Source organism: Canis lupus, chromosome 23, assembly GCF_011100685.1.
Source record: "Canis lupus familiaris isolate Mischka breed German Shepherd chromosome 23, alternate assembly UU_Cfam_GSD_1.0, whole genome shotgun sequence".
NCBI lineage: Eukaryota > Metazoa > Chordata > Mammalia > Carnivora > Canidae > Canis > Canis lupus.
In genome coordinates this window covers 20,988,777-21,002,653 of record NC_049244.1, presented here as the reverse complement: position 1 = coordinate 21,002,653, position 13,877 = coordinate 20,988,777, and the positions used below count along the sequence as shown (strand labels likewise).

At 39.7% G+C, this 13,877-nt stretch overlaps 1 protein-coding gene across 2 annotated transcripts in view; it reads left to right on the top strand.

Moving 5' to 3' along the window:
• The first annotated feature begins 4,789 nt into the window (after positions 1–4,789).
• UBE2E2 (ubiquitin conjugating enzyme E2 E2) overlaps positions 4,790–13,877 on the top strand; it is a 528,260-nt gene continuing 519,172 nt past the window's right edge. The window contains exon 1 of one of the 2 annotated variants that reach the window (XM_038570719.1): positions 4,790–4,892. The gene's annotated coding sequence lies outside the window, so the exon portion shown is untranslated. The remainder of the gene's footprint in view (positions 4,893–13,877) is intronic. The other variant, XM_038570715.1, reaches the window with a different exon arrangement.

Genomic DNA, 13,877 nt, shown 5'->3' with positions numbered 1-13,877 from the left:
TTTTTTGTATATTTTCAAAATCTGAGTGTGTGTTTCACACTTATATCACATTTTAATTAGGACCAGCCACATTTCAAGTGCTCTATAGCCACATGTGGCTCTTGGCTAATATTGGGTTATGCAGCTACTGACCTATAAGCCACTGACCCCAGCACAATTTGGAAACTGGTTGTACCTTGGCAAAGCCTGGGGCAAAAGCTTATGTACTTTATTAAAAGTGCAATCCCATGAAGTAGAAAGAGGCAAAGGGGGAGTATGGCAAAAAAGGCAGGCCACTGAATTGGCCACTGTTTGAAAACAAGGACAATTGTTCCATTCCACACAATCATCTGTTGAGACACATAACCTAGTGTGTCTCAGCAGGAGAAGGAAGGGTTTATCAGCTAGCTTCCATTTCTCTTTGACTAAAGTACACTTCATAGGACTTGAACTCCCCCACACTTTCAGGTTATATGTAACGTGATGCCAGTTCAGCATCTCACACCTCACAGGCTTTGGGGGAAAGCCCAGAGGAGTAAGCCAGTAATGCACAGCAGGGGCAGGAAGCAGAACACTGTTGGGTTGTGCTCTTATGAAGCCAACTGCTGCAGCAGCTGGGGAAAACAAGTGGCCAAGGATTCTGGGGACAGCAGCGTTGTGAGGATGTGACATGGTGGATAAGAAATGCCTGACGCAACTAAAAAAATAATGTAGAAATGACTAAGAGTCACCACTGGTGCACCCAGACTGAGTCACATCAAACTACATTTATACTCTGCTTTGTTTAAGACACCAGATGTGTAGATCATGTTATGACTTGCCTGGATCTCCACGTTGTCCATCTAATCTTCAAATCTGATGTAGCTTAATTACTTCCTACAAACCAAACTCTGCTCTGGGCACTCCCCAAAGTTAAGTTTTATAAGGAAGGATTTTAAAGGCCAGCAGCCCAATAACCTACGTGCCAAGAGCCTTGGGACTCTTCTCTGATCCTAGGGGACCAGTTCTGGTGACTGGATCCCTGCCCTGTTACTTAGTTCTGACCCATTTTCCTTCTACTTTCTTCCTCTTTCCCATGGTGCTGGAAACCAGTGTCACCAGGTTCCATCAGCCTAAGGCTGCCTCCTCCCCATCATTGCTTTGTATTTCCAAATCTTTGTTTCCCAGGGCATTGATTTGCCTGGGAAGCCAGATGACTGGCCTTATTGGGTCTTCCTAGCATAGATGCCCCCCCTGGTGGGTCCCTGTCACCCTCATCTCCACGAATTGCCTTCCTCTACCATTGCTGGATTTCCCACACCACCCGCAACTTGATATATCCCCCAACTCTACCCTCCCTACATTGTACCTCTCAAATATTCATGTTACATTAAAAGGACATCTGTCCTCCACAGTTCAAAAATTGGTCTTTGATCTTTCCCAGGTAGGGCCTTCTCATGGAGTTTCTGTAATTTGCATACCCCTTCCTCTGGACAGACACTACCCTGTGCCAGGGTTCATGGCTTGCTGAGCAGAAACTCCCTTGGGCAAGTTACCAACTGCCCAACTTCACATTTGGCTTCACTTTTGCTGCCTGGAGCACATTTCCCCCAAACTCTTCCAAAAACTTTCTTCTTCTTCTTCTAGTCTCTGCTTAAATGTTCTCCCTCAGAGAGGCTCTCTAGCCATCCATTCTAAAGTAGGCCCTTATTATCGTCTCACCTTACCCTCAAAGCACTTGGCAAAATTTATATATGTCCATTTGCTTATTTACTTATTTGTCTTCGTCTTCAGACTATCAGCTTCATTGAAGCTGAAATGACCGATGTGTACCCAGCCCCCCTCACAGAGCCAAAATAAATATTTGTTGAATGAAAGAATAAATGAGTGATCTATTTATCTAGCAATTGAGCTCCTTATATTAAAAATCGAGGAAATGGCACAGACCAGGGATCAGGATCACAAAAAAAAAAACAGACAGGCAACATAATACATAACCCACTGGTTTACAACACTAAAAAGTGGCAGGGTTTGGGACAAACAACAAAAAGTCCATAATCTTCAAAGACACTGAAATTCAACTTTCAAAAATACCCTACCAGCACAACAGAACTCACCCTGGACTCAGCATCTTGTCCATGATTGCTAGACTTCTTTCCAACTCCCGCAGCCTGATGGCCAGCTGGTAGACCAAGAATTCAGAACCCAGTGGATACAGTTCTCTCTTTAATCTCTTATAATCACCTGCTTGGCCAATTAATCTGGAGTTTTACTCCCAGGACATAGCGTATAGTCTTCCCTCAATTCCTTTCACATCTCTCTTTTCCACCTGCACTTTGCTAATTCCCATTCACCCCTTCTGCAAGGAGCCTTGCATGACCATGCCCACCCCTCCCTGTCCTGGGTGCTCCCATGATGCCCTGCACTCCTGCACATCTGTTTGTCTCCCCATCAGACTTCCCTTCAGGGAAAGGTCTGAGGCTTGTTCCCTGTTGTGTCCTTGGCCCCTGGCACAGTGCTTGTCACAAATTTGAATTGAAAACATTTACCAAATGAACAAATGACTCTGCCATAGGGATTCCTAGATGGTTGAATCACACTCCTACAAAAAGCTAAAGAATGGATCCAGATATGGATGAAGGCTCCATCCTATTCAAGATCCTTTGTGAATAACTCTGTTCAAGACAAGCTCTGCTCTGACAAAGCATGCAAAGCCGGGAAAGAGATTCAGTGTATTGGGAAATGGCCAAAGGAGAGGAGATAAGAGATTGTGGCTGTAATGAGTGTGGGTTGAGGCCTCAATTTTGTAAACCAACTTGAAATATTTTTGTGAGGGTTGGTGTGTAGGATTTGTGGAAAAGTGTGGGGGAGGAGGTGTGGTTCAAGGTAGGAATGTGCATCTGCTTATTGGATTCACTGACTGGTGGTTTTACAAGCCTGAGGCTGGAGCAGGTCCAGCTGTTTCACTTTTCCTTTGCCAGAGAGCCTATAAGTGCTATTTTAAAAGTAGCATTGCTGACAGGATTCTATAAATTAATCTGTGTGTACCTTTCTCACCCAAGTTCTCAATTTATAACACCCTCGGTTAGAACACGGCCTCCTCTCTTTCCTCAACATATGCATATAAATCAACTGGTTCATTCTCCTCTTTAAACACTATTTACTTCATTCTTGAATTTGATATCAGAATTGCTAAATGTCTGCTGAAGTTTAGGAAAGTAAAGTGGATAATAAATGGGGTCAAGAAACCCACATATTTTAGATGATGGCCAAACTTCTAATGCAGTTTCTAAAATCTACCCAATCACGTTAGTATTCTTCCCTAGTTTATTGTCTCATGAATGCTTCTCTCCAGGAATCAAACCTGTTAGTCACTAGTAAAATCCCTCATGAATGCTTGCTCTCAGAAATTATAAAATTTGGGGTGCTATATGTGTATAACCTTATTTAATTCTCACAGCAACCTACTGAGATAGGGGTATTGCAGCCTACCATGGAGGTACACCGCATATCTACTATACTCACATTGTCCATTCTCTGGAGAGGAAAGGACACTGGAAATGGAGTTTATCATTGATCTTGCCTACATGATGAAGGCTCCATTAAAATCCCTGAAGGGGGGGTTCAGAGAACTTCCTGGCTGGAAGTTCTACCTACATATCTATCTCCTGGAAAGGGTGACACATCCCAACTCCACAAAGACAAAAGCTCCTGCACTCAGAATCTTTCCACACCTCACCCCATGTATCTCTTCATCTGACTGTTCATAGGTATCCTTTATCATATCCTTCATTATATAATAAACTGGTAAATGTAATTGTTTCCCTGAGTTCTGTGAGCTATTCTGGCAAATGATCAACTCCAAGGAGGGGGCTGTGGGAACTTCTTTTGTAACCAAATCATACAGAAGTTGTGGGTAACCTGGGAACTTACTACTCACTATTGGTATTTGAAGTTGAGAGCAGTCTTGTGGATTTAGCCCTTAACGTACGGGATCTGCACTAACTCTAGCAAGTCAGAATTAAATTGAATTAAAGTGTAGGACATCCAGCTGATGTCACAGAGAATTGCCTTGGTGTGTGGGGGAAACAAGACCCATGTATGTAGTGTCATAAGTATTATGTGTGTGAGTAAAGCAAGAGAGTTTCTCCTGTATACTCCTAATGATTTTCACCTACTAAATTCACACCTTTGTTTAAATTTCTCTTCTTGAGCGTGGGTTAAACTTATGCACTCACTTCTACCACATAGAACACAGCAGAAGTGATGGGATGTCACCTTCAAGATGAGATTAGAAAAGGCTATGGCTTCCATTATGGATGCTTTTCTCACTTGCTCTCTCACTGTCTCCTGTACCTTGTGTCACACACTGAAATGTGTCTCTCCCAAAGTCTGTATGTTGAAGTCCTAACCCTTAATGTGATGGTATTTGGAGATGGGACCTCTAGAGAAGTAATTAAGGTCAAATGAGGACATAAAGGCTGGTGTCCTTATAAAAAGAAGATGAGACATCAGAAATCTCTCTCTCCATACATGCACAGAATAAGGCCATGTAAGGACATGGTGAGAAGGCCACTGTCTAAAAGCCAGGAAGAGCACTCTCACCAGAAGCTAAAATTGTCAAGACCTTGACTATGGACGTCTAGCCTTCATAACTGTGAGAAAATAAGCGTCTGGCATTTAAGCTACCCGGGCTGCAGTATTTTGTTATGGCAGCCCAAGTAGACTAATACACATGTCATGAGGCAGTCCTGTGGAAAGAACTGTATGGCCAGGAACCAAAGCTTTTCAACAACTACATGAGTGAATTTGGAAGCAGATCTCCCTCAATCAAACCTTCATATGAGACCACACTTCTAGCTGACAGTTTAACTGTCAACTTAAGCCAGAGGCACTCAGCTAAGCTGCACCCAGATTCCTGACCTGCAGAAACTGTAAGATAACAAATGTTTATTATCATAAGCTACTAAGATTTGTAGTAATTTGTTATGCAACAATAGATAACTAATATATGGAAGTAATGCTCAGTGTCAAGAGATTAGGTAGATAAGGTGACTAACCAGAGAGTCAGCCCCAAATGCATTGCCAAAAATCAAAAATTTTTTAAAAAAGGAAGGAAAGAGTCAGAGCAGGGAACTGGGAATTCTAGTCTGCAGTCAAATAAAATATAGATAAGGAGGCAAAAGCAAGGAACAGACAACTGGCCAGGCAAATGAGAAGCCATCTTTGTAAATTCCAGAATGAGAGGGCCCCAACCTGAGATTGGATGCTCCAGGCCATAAGGTTTACTAGGTTTACTTCCAATATCCATAACAAATAGGTAAGGTGGTGTCTTAGTTTGAGTTATCCCAGAAACATATTTTGAAATAAAGATTCAAGGGAAAGTAGTTCATTCGGAGGTGATCCAAAAAAAAAAAAATACCACTAATGGAGAAGGGAAGTAAAACAGGAAAGAGAAGAAAGTGAATGGCATATTCTGTTCGGGCTGCTGTAATAAAATACCATAAACTGGGTGGCTCATAAACAACAAATATATTCCTCATAGTTCTGGAGACTAGTCCAAGATCAAGACCCAGGCAAATTCAGTCTGGTGAGAGCACTTTTTCAGGTTCCTAGATAGTGCCTTCTAGCTATTCTTCACATCACAGAAGGAGCTCTATGGGGTGTCTTTTATAGAGGACTTCACTCTCATGATCTAAGCGCCTTCCAAAAGTCCCACCTCCTAATACCATTACATTGGGCATTGAGTTTCAACATATGGATTTTGGGGTGGGAGGGAAGGTACACATATACATTTGGCATATAGAAGACAATAATGAACACGTCAAGGGAGGGGGAGGGCATGAATTCCCAGTACCTGTTGCCTATAAAGACATACATGTGCTAGTAATGGGAGGTTAGCTGTGTGCCTGGACATAATAAGCGCCAAGGGGATAAGAATGAGACACTGGGAGCATCTGCTACATTAGGCCCTCTGAAGAAGCCTATAATTGTCTAGGTAACAACTACATACAGTCTTTCTAAATGAAACCATTAAAAATTACTATCATGAAAACCTGTCAAAATGAACATGATTGTTATGCTTTTTTAAAGAGATTTGAAAGAGTAAATTCAAATGAACTCAATCTCATTCTTGCACTAAATCTTGACTTGGGTCAGAGACCTTTGAAAAGTTACTAACTTCTCTGAGCCTTAGTTTTCTCGCCTGTAAAATGGACGCAATAATTCCTACTATAGTTGATAATTATGAGATAAAGTATGTCAAATATGGAGAAAATTCAATTTTTTTAAGTTTAAAACTGCTACAATAATTTAGTGATGGCAAATGTGCCAAAGGATTGCTTAAACAAAATTAGTAACACTACATAAAGTCAATATTAGTATATACTATAGATTGGATGTTTGTCCCCCAAAATTCATATGTAAAGTACCTAACACCCAATGTGATGGTATTAGAAGGCAGGGCCTCTGGGAATTGACTGGATCATGAGGATGGAGACCTTATATAAAAGAATCCAGAGAGTTCCCTTGTCCCTTTCACCATATGAGAACATGACAAGAAGGTAATTGTTTATGAACTAGGAAGTACATTCTCAACAGGCACCAAATCTGCTAGCACCTTGACCTTAAACTTCCAAGTATCCAGAACTATGAGAAATAAATTTCTATTGTTTATAAGCCACCTGGTGTGTTGCGTTCTGTTAAAGCAGCCCAAACAGACTAAAATAGTGTCCTTGGAATAACAGGGTCAACAATGCTTATCAGTATCAAAATACTTAATCAATGAGCCATTGTACAGACAAGTATTTCTTACCACTTTCTTTCACATTCCAATGCTAAAATAACATAAAAAAGCCTAATGTTGTTTTCAGGCATATCCAATCAAAAATTTGTTATTTCTTTATTAAGGCTATTGTATAAAAAAGAAATATCCTATCAAAATGGTGAAAATTCATCTAAATAAGTTGGAATCCTTAGGGGAAAATGAGCTTTGCATGTGAAAAAACAAAATAACAGAGAAAATGGAGGAATAGCTCTCCAAAATTATAATTTCTTAAATTGTAAAACTGCACTGCATTGACAAAATTTGTCAGTATATAAACTAAAGGAAGGAAGCACCCTTTTTTTTTTTTTTTTTTTTTTTTTTGAGTTTGCTTCTGGAAAACTCAGAGCTGGAGATGAAATTTAAATTCACGAAGAATTGCCAAACAAGTAAAGCAGGGCTAACTGGCCAAAAATAAATAAACTAACTCCATATATGTGAGAAATGAATAGAAACACTATACATTCCTGTAAGTATCCCAGGGTTCATAAAAATAGTTCAAAAACCTCTGAAAATCTCTGATAAATAGACACAAATATTTAAGACACTTTAAAATTGGCAACACTATCACATGGTAGTGTGATACCAATGTGTGACAAACCAAATAGGAGGTTGTTACAAAGAGTTTGGGGTTTTGTGTTTTTTTAAGATTTTATTTATTTATTTGAGAAAGAGAACATGAGCAGTGGGAGAAGCAAAGGGAGAAAGACAAGCAGACTCCCTGCTGAGTGTAGAGCCTGATGTGGGCTCCATCCCAGGACCCTGAGATCAGGTCCTGAGTTGAAATTAGACCGAGCCACCCAAGCCACCCCCATGCGTTGGGGTTTTTTTATGCAAGTAAGAAAGAGGTACATATTGCATCAAATTAATAAGGTATAGGAGGTCCAGAAGCAGTGCTTGGAACAGGCAGACAAAATGGAATGGCTCAGAAGTTCCATCTGTAAATGCTGAGCAACTATTGAGGCATTCATTCTTTTTTTACTAAACCAGGCAAAAACCAGAGATAAATCCTTACTGAGCTCAGAAAAGACTGGCCAAAGTGTGCCAGAGCCTCTGATCTCTAACTCATGTGTAACCCCCTGCAATGGAAAAGGATGACTCCACGGTCCAACACAACTCAGTGAAAATATGCCTTTATGAAAACTCAAGTGCTTTTACATGCATTTTGTATTCACCAGACTTCATTAATTTTTCCCAAAGATTTTATCACTAAGAATGATATACATCGACCAGTGAACATAACATTCTGCTCTTAATGGCCCCAATATCCAAAAATGTACAACCTGCCTTCCAGTTTGCTACCCACTCACTGAGTCTGACCACAGCTGGGAGGGGCACCTTGGTGGCTCAGTGGTTGAGCGGCTGCCTTTGGCTCAGGGCGTGACCCTGGGGCCCTGAGAACGAGTCCTGCATCAGGTTCCCCACAGGGAGCCTGCTTCTCCCTCTGCTTATGTCTCTGCAGCTCTCTGTGTGTCTCTTATGAATAATTAAAATCTTTTTAAAAAGTCACTGAGAATCCATCTTTAAAGATATAAGACACAAATCACTCTGCTTCAAGTGTCCTCCTCCATGGCTCAAACCCCAATCTCAGCCTGAAACAACTTGCCAGCCTCACATTCCTACAAACATACTCTATGCTTGGATGTCAATGGTTACCGCCAAACTCTCTGAATCCATTAATCAAATTCTTTTCACATGGTTAAAGGCAATTCTGTTTGGGGAGTTGCTAGGCAGCTTTGTCTCCTTCCTGGAGCTCCATGATTAGTTGTTAAATGTCTTAGTCTTGTTGGCTCCTCTGTTGCTGGGGTGGTGAGCTAGTCATTGTTAGGCAGTAGGGTGATAGTTCTACCTCAGACAACAGCTGTACCACCTCTATCTGAGAAAGCCTATTGCCAAGGTCTTTGGAGAGACGTAGGGGGAGGGGTACTGTTAATTTGGCTCAGTGTCTCTCTTGGCCAGAATGAGGTTTTTTTTAAAGATTTTACTTATTTATTTGAGAGAGAGAGAGAGAGAGAGAGACCACGAGTGGGGAGGCAGGGAAAAGGGAGAGGGAGAAGCCGATATCCTGCTGAGCAGAGAGCCCGATGTGGGGCTAAATCTCAGGACCCTGGGATCATGACCTGAGCCCAAGGCAGATGCCCAACTGACTGAGCCTCCCAGGTGACCCAGCCAGAATGATTTTATTTGGAAATCTATGTGATCTAGATTTAGAGAAGGTCTCTGCCTTCGTAAAGAACCAACTATGACTTTATCCCAGGGGCTCCACACCATCAGGTTAGAACTTGTAGAAGAGCACTAAGGGTTTGCCTGTCTTCAAGTAAATAGATTTAACTCTTGGTTGATTCAGATTGTGTTTACCTGATGGAATCCAACAAAGTCAGCAGAATGGCTAGCTGTGATTGTTTTGTTGATGATGAAAAAAAGTTTCTAGTCATAATGCATGACTTGTTGGGGCACCTGGCTGGCTCAGTCAGTTACCCTCTGCCTTCAGGTCAGGTCATGGTCTCGGGGTCCTGGGTCTAGCCGTATGTCAGGCTCCCTGATCAGCAGAGTTTGCTTCTCCCTCTGCTCCTCTCCCCCCCCCCCCCGCCCATGCTCTCACTCTCTCTCTATCTCTCTCAAATAGATAAAATCTTTTTTAAAAAAATGTATGACCTGTGACCAAAATATTCCTATGATCTTGGTTCTGACTCAGCATGAATGAATAATCAAAAATATAAAAACGGCCCAAGCCTTCAGGACCAGATCTTACTCTAAAACAGGGTGTTAACCTACCACACCAAACTTCCTTGTACACAATACCATCTTGTATGCATAAAGTCAAATTAACAGGCTGACTCTACACTTCTCACTACACATCCCATGGCTTGGGAATTGGACAGATTCTATTAAGCCCAGATCCACCCCCTACAATCCCTGAGACATTGAGCAAGTCACCAATCCTTCTGAGCTTCAGTTTTCTTTCCTTAAATTTGAGACAATAAAATTAACTAATATAGCGATTGAGTTCCTAATATATACCAGTCATTCTTTTAGGTACTATGGATACATAAGTGAAAAAGAAAATAAATAAAAAGTTCAGCCATTATGAAGTTTAGGTTTTTCTATTCCTGAAGACTGTTCAGAGGAGTAGAAAAGAGAACAAAACAAATATAATGTTATCAACACGTAGTAAGCTCTTAATGTTAGGTCCCCCACAATCCCCTCACTTAGTTTTGTTTCACAATGATAAGTGCTATGGAGAAGGTAGGAGAAAGTATAGTGTGTTATTTCTGAACTGTGTTTAGAAATTTAAGGTACAAACCCCACTTAAGCCAATATTTTTTTTCAAGCTTCAGATTCTGCTATACTAGCATTTTTTCTAAATGAAAAATATGGAATAAAATGGCAAAGAAAGAAATGGAATGGAAATGGAAATAAGGATTAAGTATTGATTCCCAAAGGTTTTGTTCCAAGCATGTGTGCGCGCATGTATGCGTGTGTACTGGCTCAGGATGTGAAATGCGTTTCTGACTATAGGTCAAAAAAAATTTCAAAAAATTTTGAAAATTACTGAACTATATATAATTTTAAAATAAAGAGAAATTTTCTTTTATCTTTTGTTATCATCCTCAACTACCTAACTTAACTCCTTACCTAGTATTTATCATGATGACTACTGTAGAAATGTACACCAAGATAAAGTAGTTTTTTGAGAAAAAGGAAAGACCATTCTCTAAAATTAAAATCATTTTGTAAGTCATTTTCTATAGTCCTTTGTATTCTACTTATTTCCCAGGATGTCCAGAAGTGAAACAGACAGAATGGGGACAGAGAATGGGGTATACTTGCTCCCTCTAAGAGTATTTTCCAAAAGTGACACTTTCTCAAAAATATCTAAATTAGTATGTTTACATGGTGTTGTTTAAAATTATCATGAAAAAAATTGAAGGGAAATATAAAAACAAGATTGCACAGCGGGAAAAGAAAGTAGAGGAATGCCATCCTCCTCCTCTCCACCCAATGGGCCAGGTCTTGCACAACCTCTCAGAACTTAGCTATGCCATATCTGCAGAGATATTGCCTCTGATTTTCAAAATTTGCCATGGTGCTGGCCAGCCTTAGAATCACCCAAACTGCATGGTGGATAATGGTGTTAATTCCTTACCACATTTTTCCCATTGACTTTATTCTTGCACCACCTGTCCACTTTGTTGGGAACTAACCTAAATCAATTCAGTCGTAAATAACTAGTAGGCTTTTTTTTTTTTTTTTTTTTTTTTTTGGTAAATAACAATTGCCTTAAAAAAGCAGAAATTCTGCATCATTGTTGTGTCTCCTCAGAATAACATGTTAAATGTATAAGACAAAAAGCATAGGAATTAAAAAGAAAACAAACTACATTGAAATACAGTTGTTGAAATATTGTTAAATACCTGTGATATAAAAATACATAGAATTCTCTATTAATAAATTAAAAATAGACCTACTAGTGGATCTGCTATCACTATAATTGCAAGGTAAAGGTGAGATGAAATGGCACATTGGGATATCTGCAATAAGAGTTATATGTGATGAAAATAAATGTGATTTCTATTAGTGACAAAGGAAGTTAGTAACACAAGGATGTGTTGCCTACACTTATAACTGAAGGAAAGTCTTATTTCAGTTAGAGTTAGTAAGGAAAAACCCTAATCCATTTTCATATCCAACACCATGGACATCTTGAATTTTACCTATGCAAAGTGTACTACAGGTTGAAAGCTCCTCATTAGAGGCAAAAGATGGTTCCAGATCTCTCTACAATCTTGTTACAAAGTAGCAAAGAAGGCAAATGTCTGATGGAATCCTGCCATTTAATTAGCAGGCAGTCCCAAGACAATCATGTATCCTGTTCTTTAAACAGGATGAAATCCCAACTCTCTGTCTTTTTAGAAAATCTGACAGCACCTTGTGGGAGAGGCTTACCCAAGCCAAATGTGCCAAAAATCAAACACCAGGACTCAACTAACCCTCAAGTAGAGTCAGACAACCAAGAATCTTTCTAATCAATGACTTAATATAAGACTGCCTAGGAATCATAACCTAAAGCCCTTTTCAGGGCTGCTACATACAGTTGTGTTGATTGACCACTGTGTAACCCTATAACCAAATGCAGTGACTGTGCCATTTCTAAGGGTACTGACTGCTGGGCTCTCTCACTCTATTATTATTATTATTTTTATTATTATTATTATTATTATTATTATTATTTTATAAGGATAGAAAGAGAGCATATGAGTGGGAGGGAGGGGCAGAGAGAGAGAAAGCTAATCTTAAATGGGCTCCACTTCCAGCACCCCTGGTGTCTCTCATTCATATCCTTGTTCCAAGAAGCAATGCTCAAACTGCTATCTAATATCAAAACAAAACAGGGGAGGGAACCTGGGTGGCTCAGTTGGTTAAAGATTTGACTCTTGGTTCCAGCTCACATCATGATCTCAGGCTGGTGAGATCAAGTCCTGCATCTAGCTCCACACTCAGCCCCAAGTCTACTTGAGATTCTTTCCCCCTCCCTCTCCCTCTTCCTGTGCTTCTTCCTCTGCTCTCTGTCTCTCTCAAGAATAATAAATAAATAAATAAATAAATAAATAAATAAATAAATAAAATCTTTTAAAAAATGCTACAGGGTGCTCTCAGTTGAGTGTCATGATCTCAGAGTCTGGGATCAAGCCCTGTGTTGGGCTCCACAGTCAGCAGGGAGTCTGCTTGGGGATTCTCTCTCCCCTCTCTCTCTGTCCTTCACCTCCTTACGTCTCTCCTTCTCTCTCTCTCAAATATTTATTTATTTAATCTTTAAAAAATAAGCATTTACCCCATCAGAATGGGTGTTGATTAAAAACAACTAGCACAGGCATAACAGTATGTCTTACATGAATTTTAGCCTTGCCCTATTCATGCATGGATAGAGAGTATCTTCTAGATAATCCCTACATCTTGACCACTAAGTTTACCAATGAAAGTCCATTTCTAACTTATACTCATTAACAAAGCCTGTTGTATTGATCAGAAATCTGCATAGTAAAATACTTAGAGTAACCATTTCTGCAGTGTGGCCTCTGGATTAAATGCTGGCTAACCATTTCTGGAGGGTGTGATCCAGCAACTATCTTTGGTGAATGGATTAAAATGAACACAAATATGTATATATAATATATTATCCTGAAATTATTTCCGAAGTATCATAGGCCAATTACCCAATTATCACTATTTTGGTAAAAAATAACCTGTTAATTTATTAACCTGCCAAACTGTTTTGGAAACAAGAAATATCTCTTGTACCTACCAGTGAAAAGAAGTTTTTAAAACTTTATCTTTGAGTCAAGATGCTTCAGTTATCCTCTATTAAATGATACTTTGCAAAAAAAAAAAAAAATGATACTTTGCAAGGTTTGGGATTTCCCAAAGCATCATGTAGTTTTAAGGAAACTAAATCCAGCAGAGAGATTCTGTGGTGCATGAAGGGATGTAGTTAAACAAGCCTATCTAGAGACTAAAAGGGATCAGAGATCAGAACATAGAAAAATCATGACAAAAACAGAGCTATAGAAAAGAATAAAGCTGCTGCTCTTTAAAAGCAATGAGTTGAAACTGTATGTGAGAGAAGACATTAGTACAGGACAATTGAAGTCTTAAAAGGAATTGAGGAAGTCTTAAAAGGAAGGCATTTGAGGTAGAGAGAAGGGCAGATTTCTACCTTCCTGCTCTGATCAAAACAATCTCAAGTGCTCAGACAGCAGTGCACTTTCTACTAGGCTACACCTAATGGAATATAGGTAAAACAAACAAACAAAAAAAGTCAGGATCATGTGAAGAAAATTAGGAAGTTAAATACTCATCTAACCCAGGAGTCAAAAAAAATCACCTGAACAAAATTCAGTGTAAAAGCTAGAAAGACAAAATGGCAACTATAAAAAAGGAGAACTGTAAACTAAACTAGTTCTGATCCAAAAATAATTTCAAGTAAAGAATGATATTTCTTTTTTTAAGATTTTATTTATTCTTGAGAGACACACAGAGAGAGTGGCAGAGACATAGGCAGAGGGAGAAGCAGGCTCCATGCAGGGAGCCCAATGCA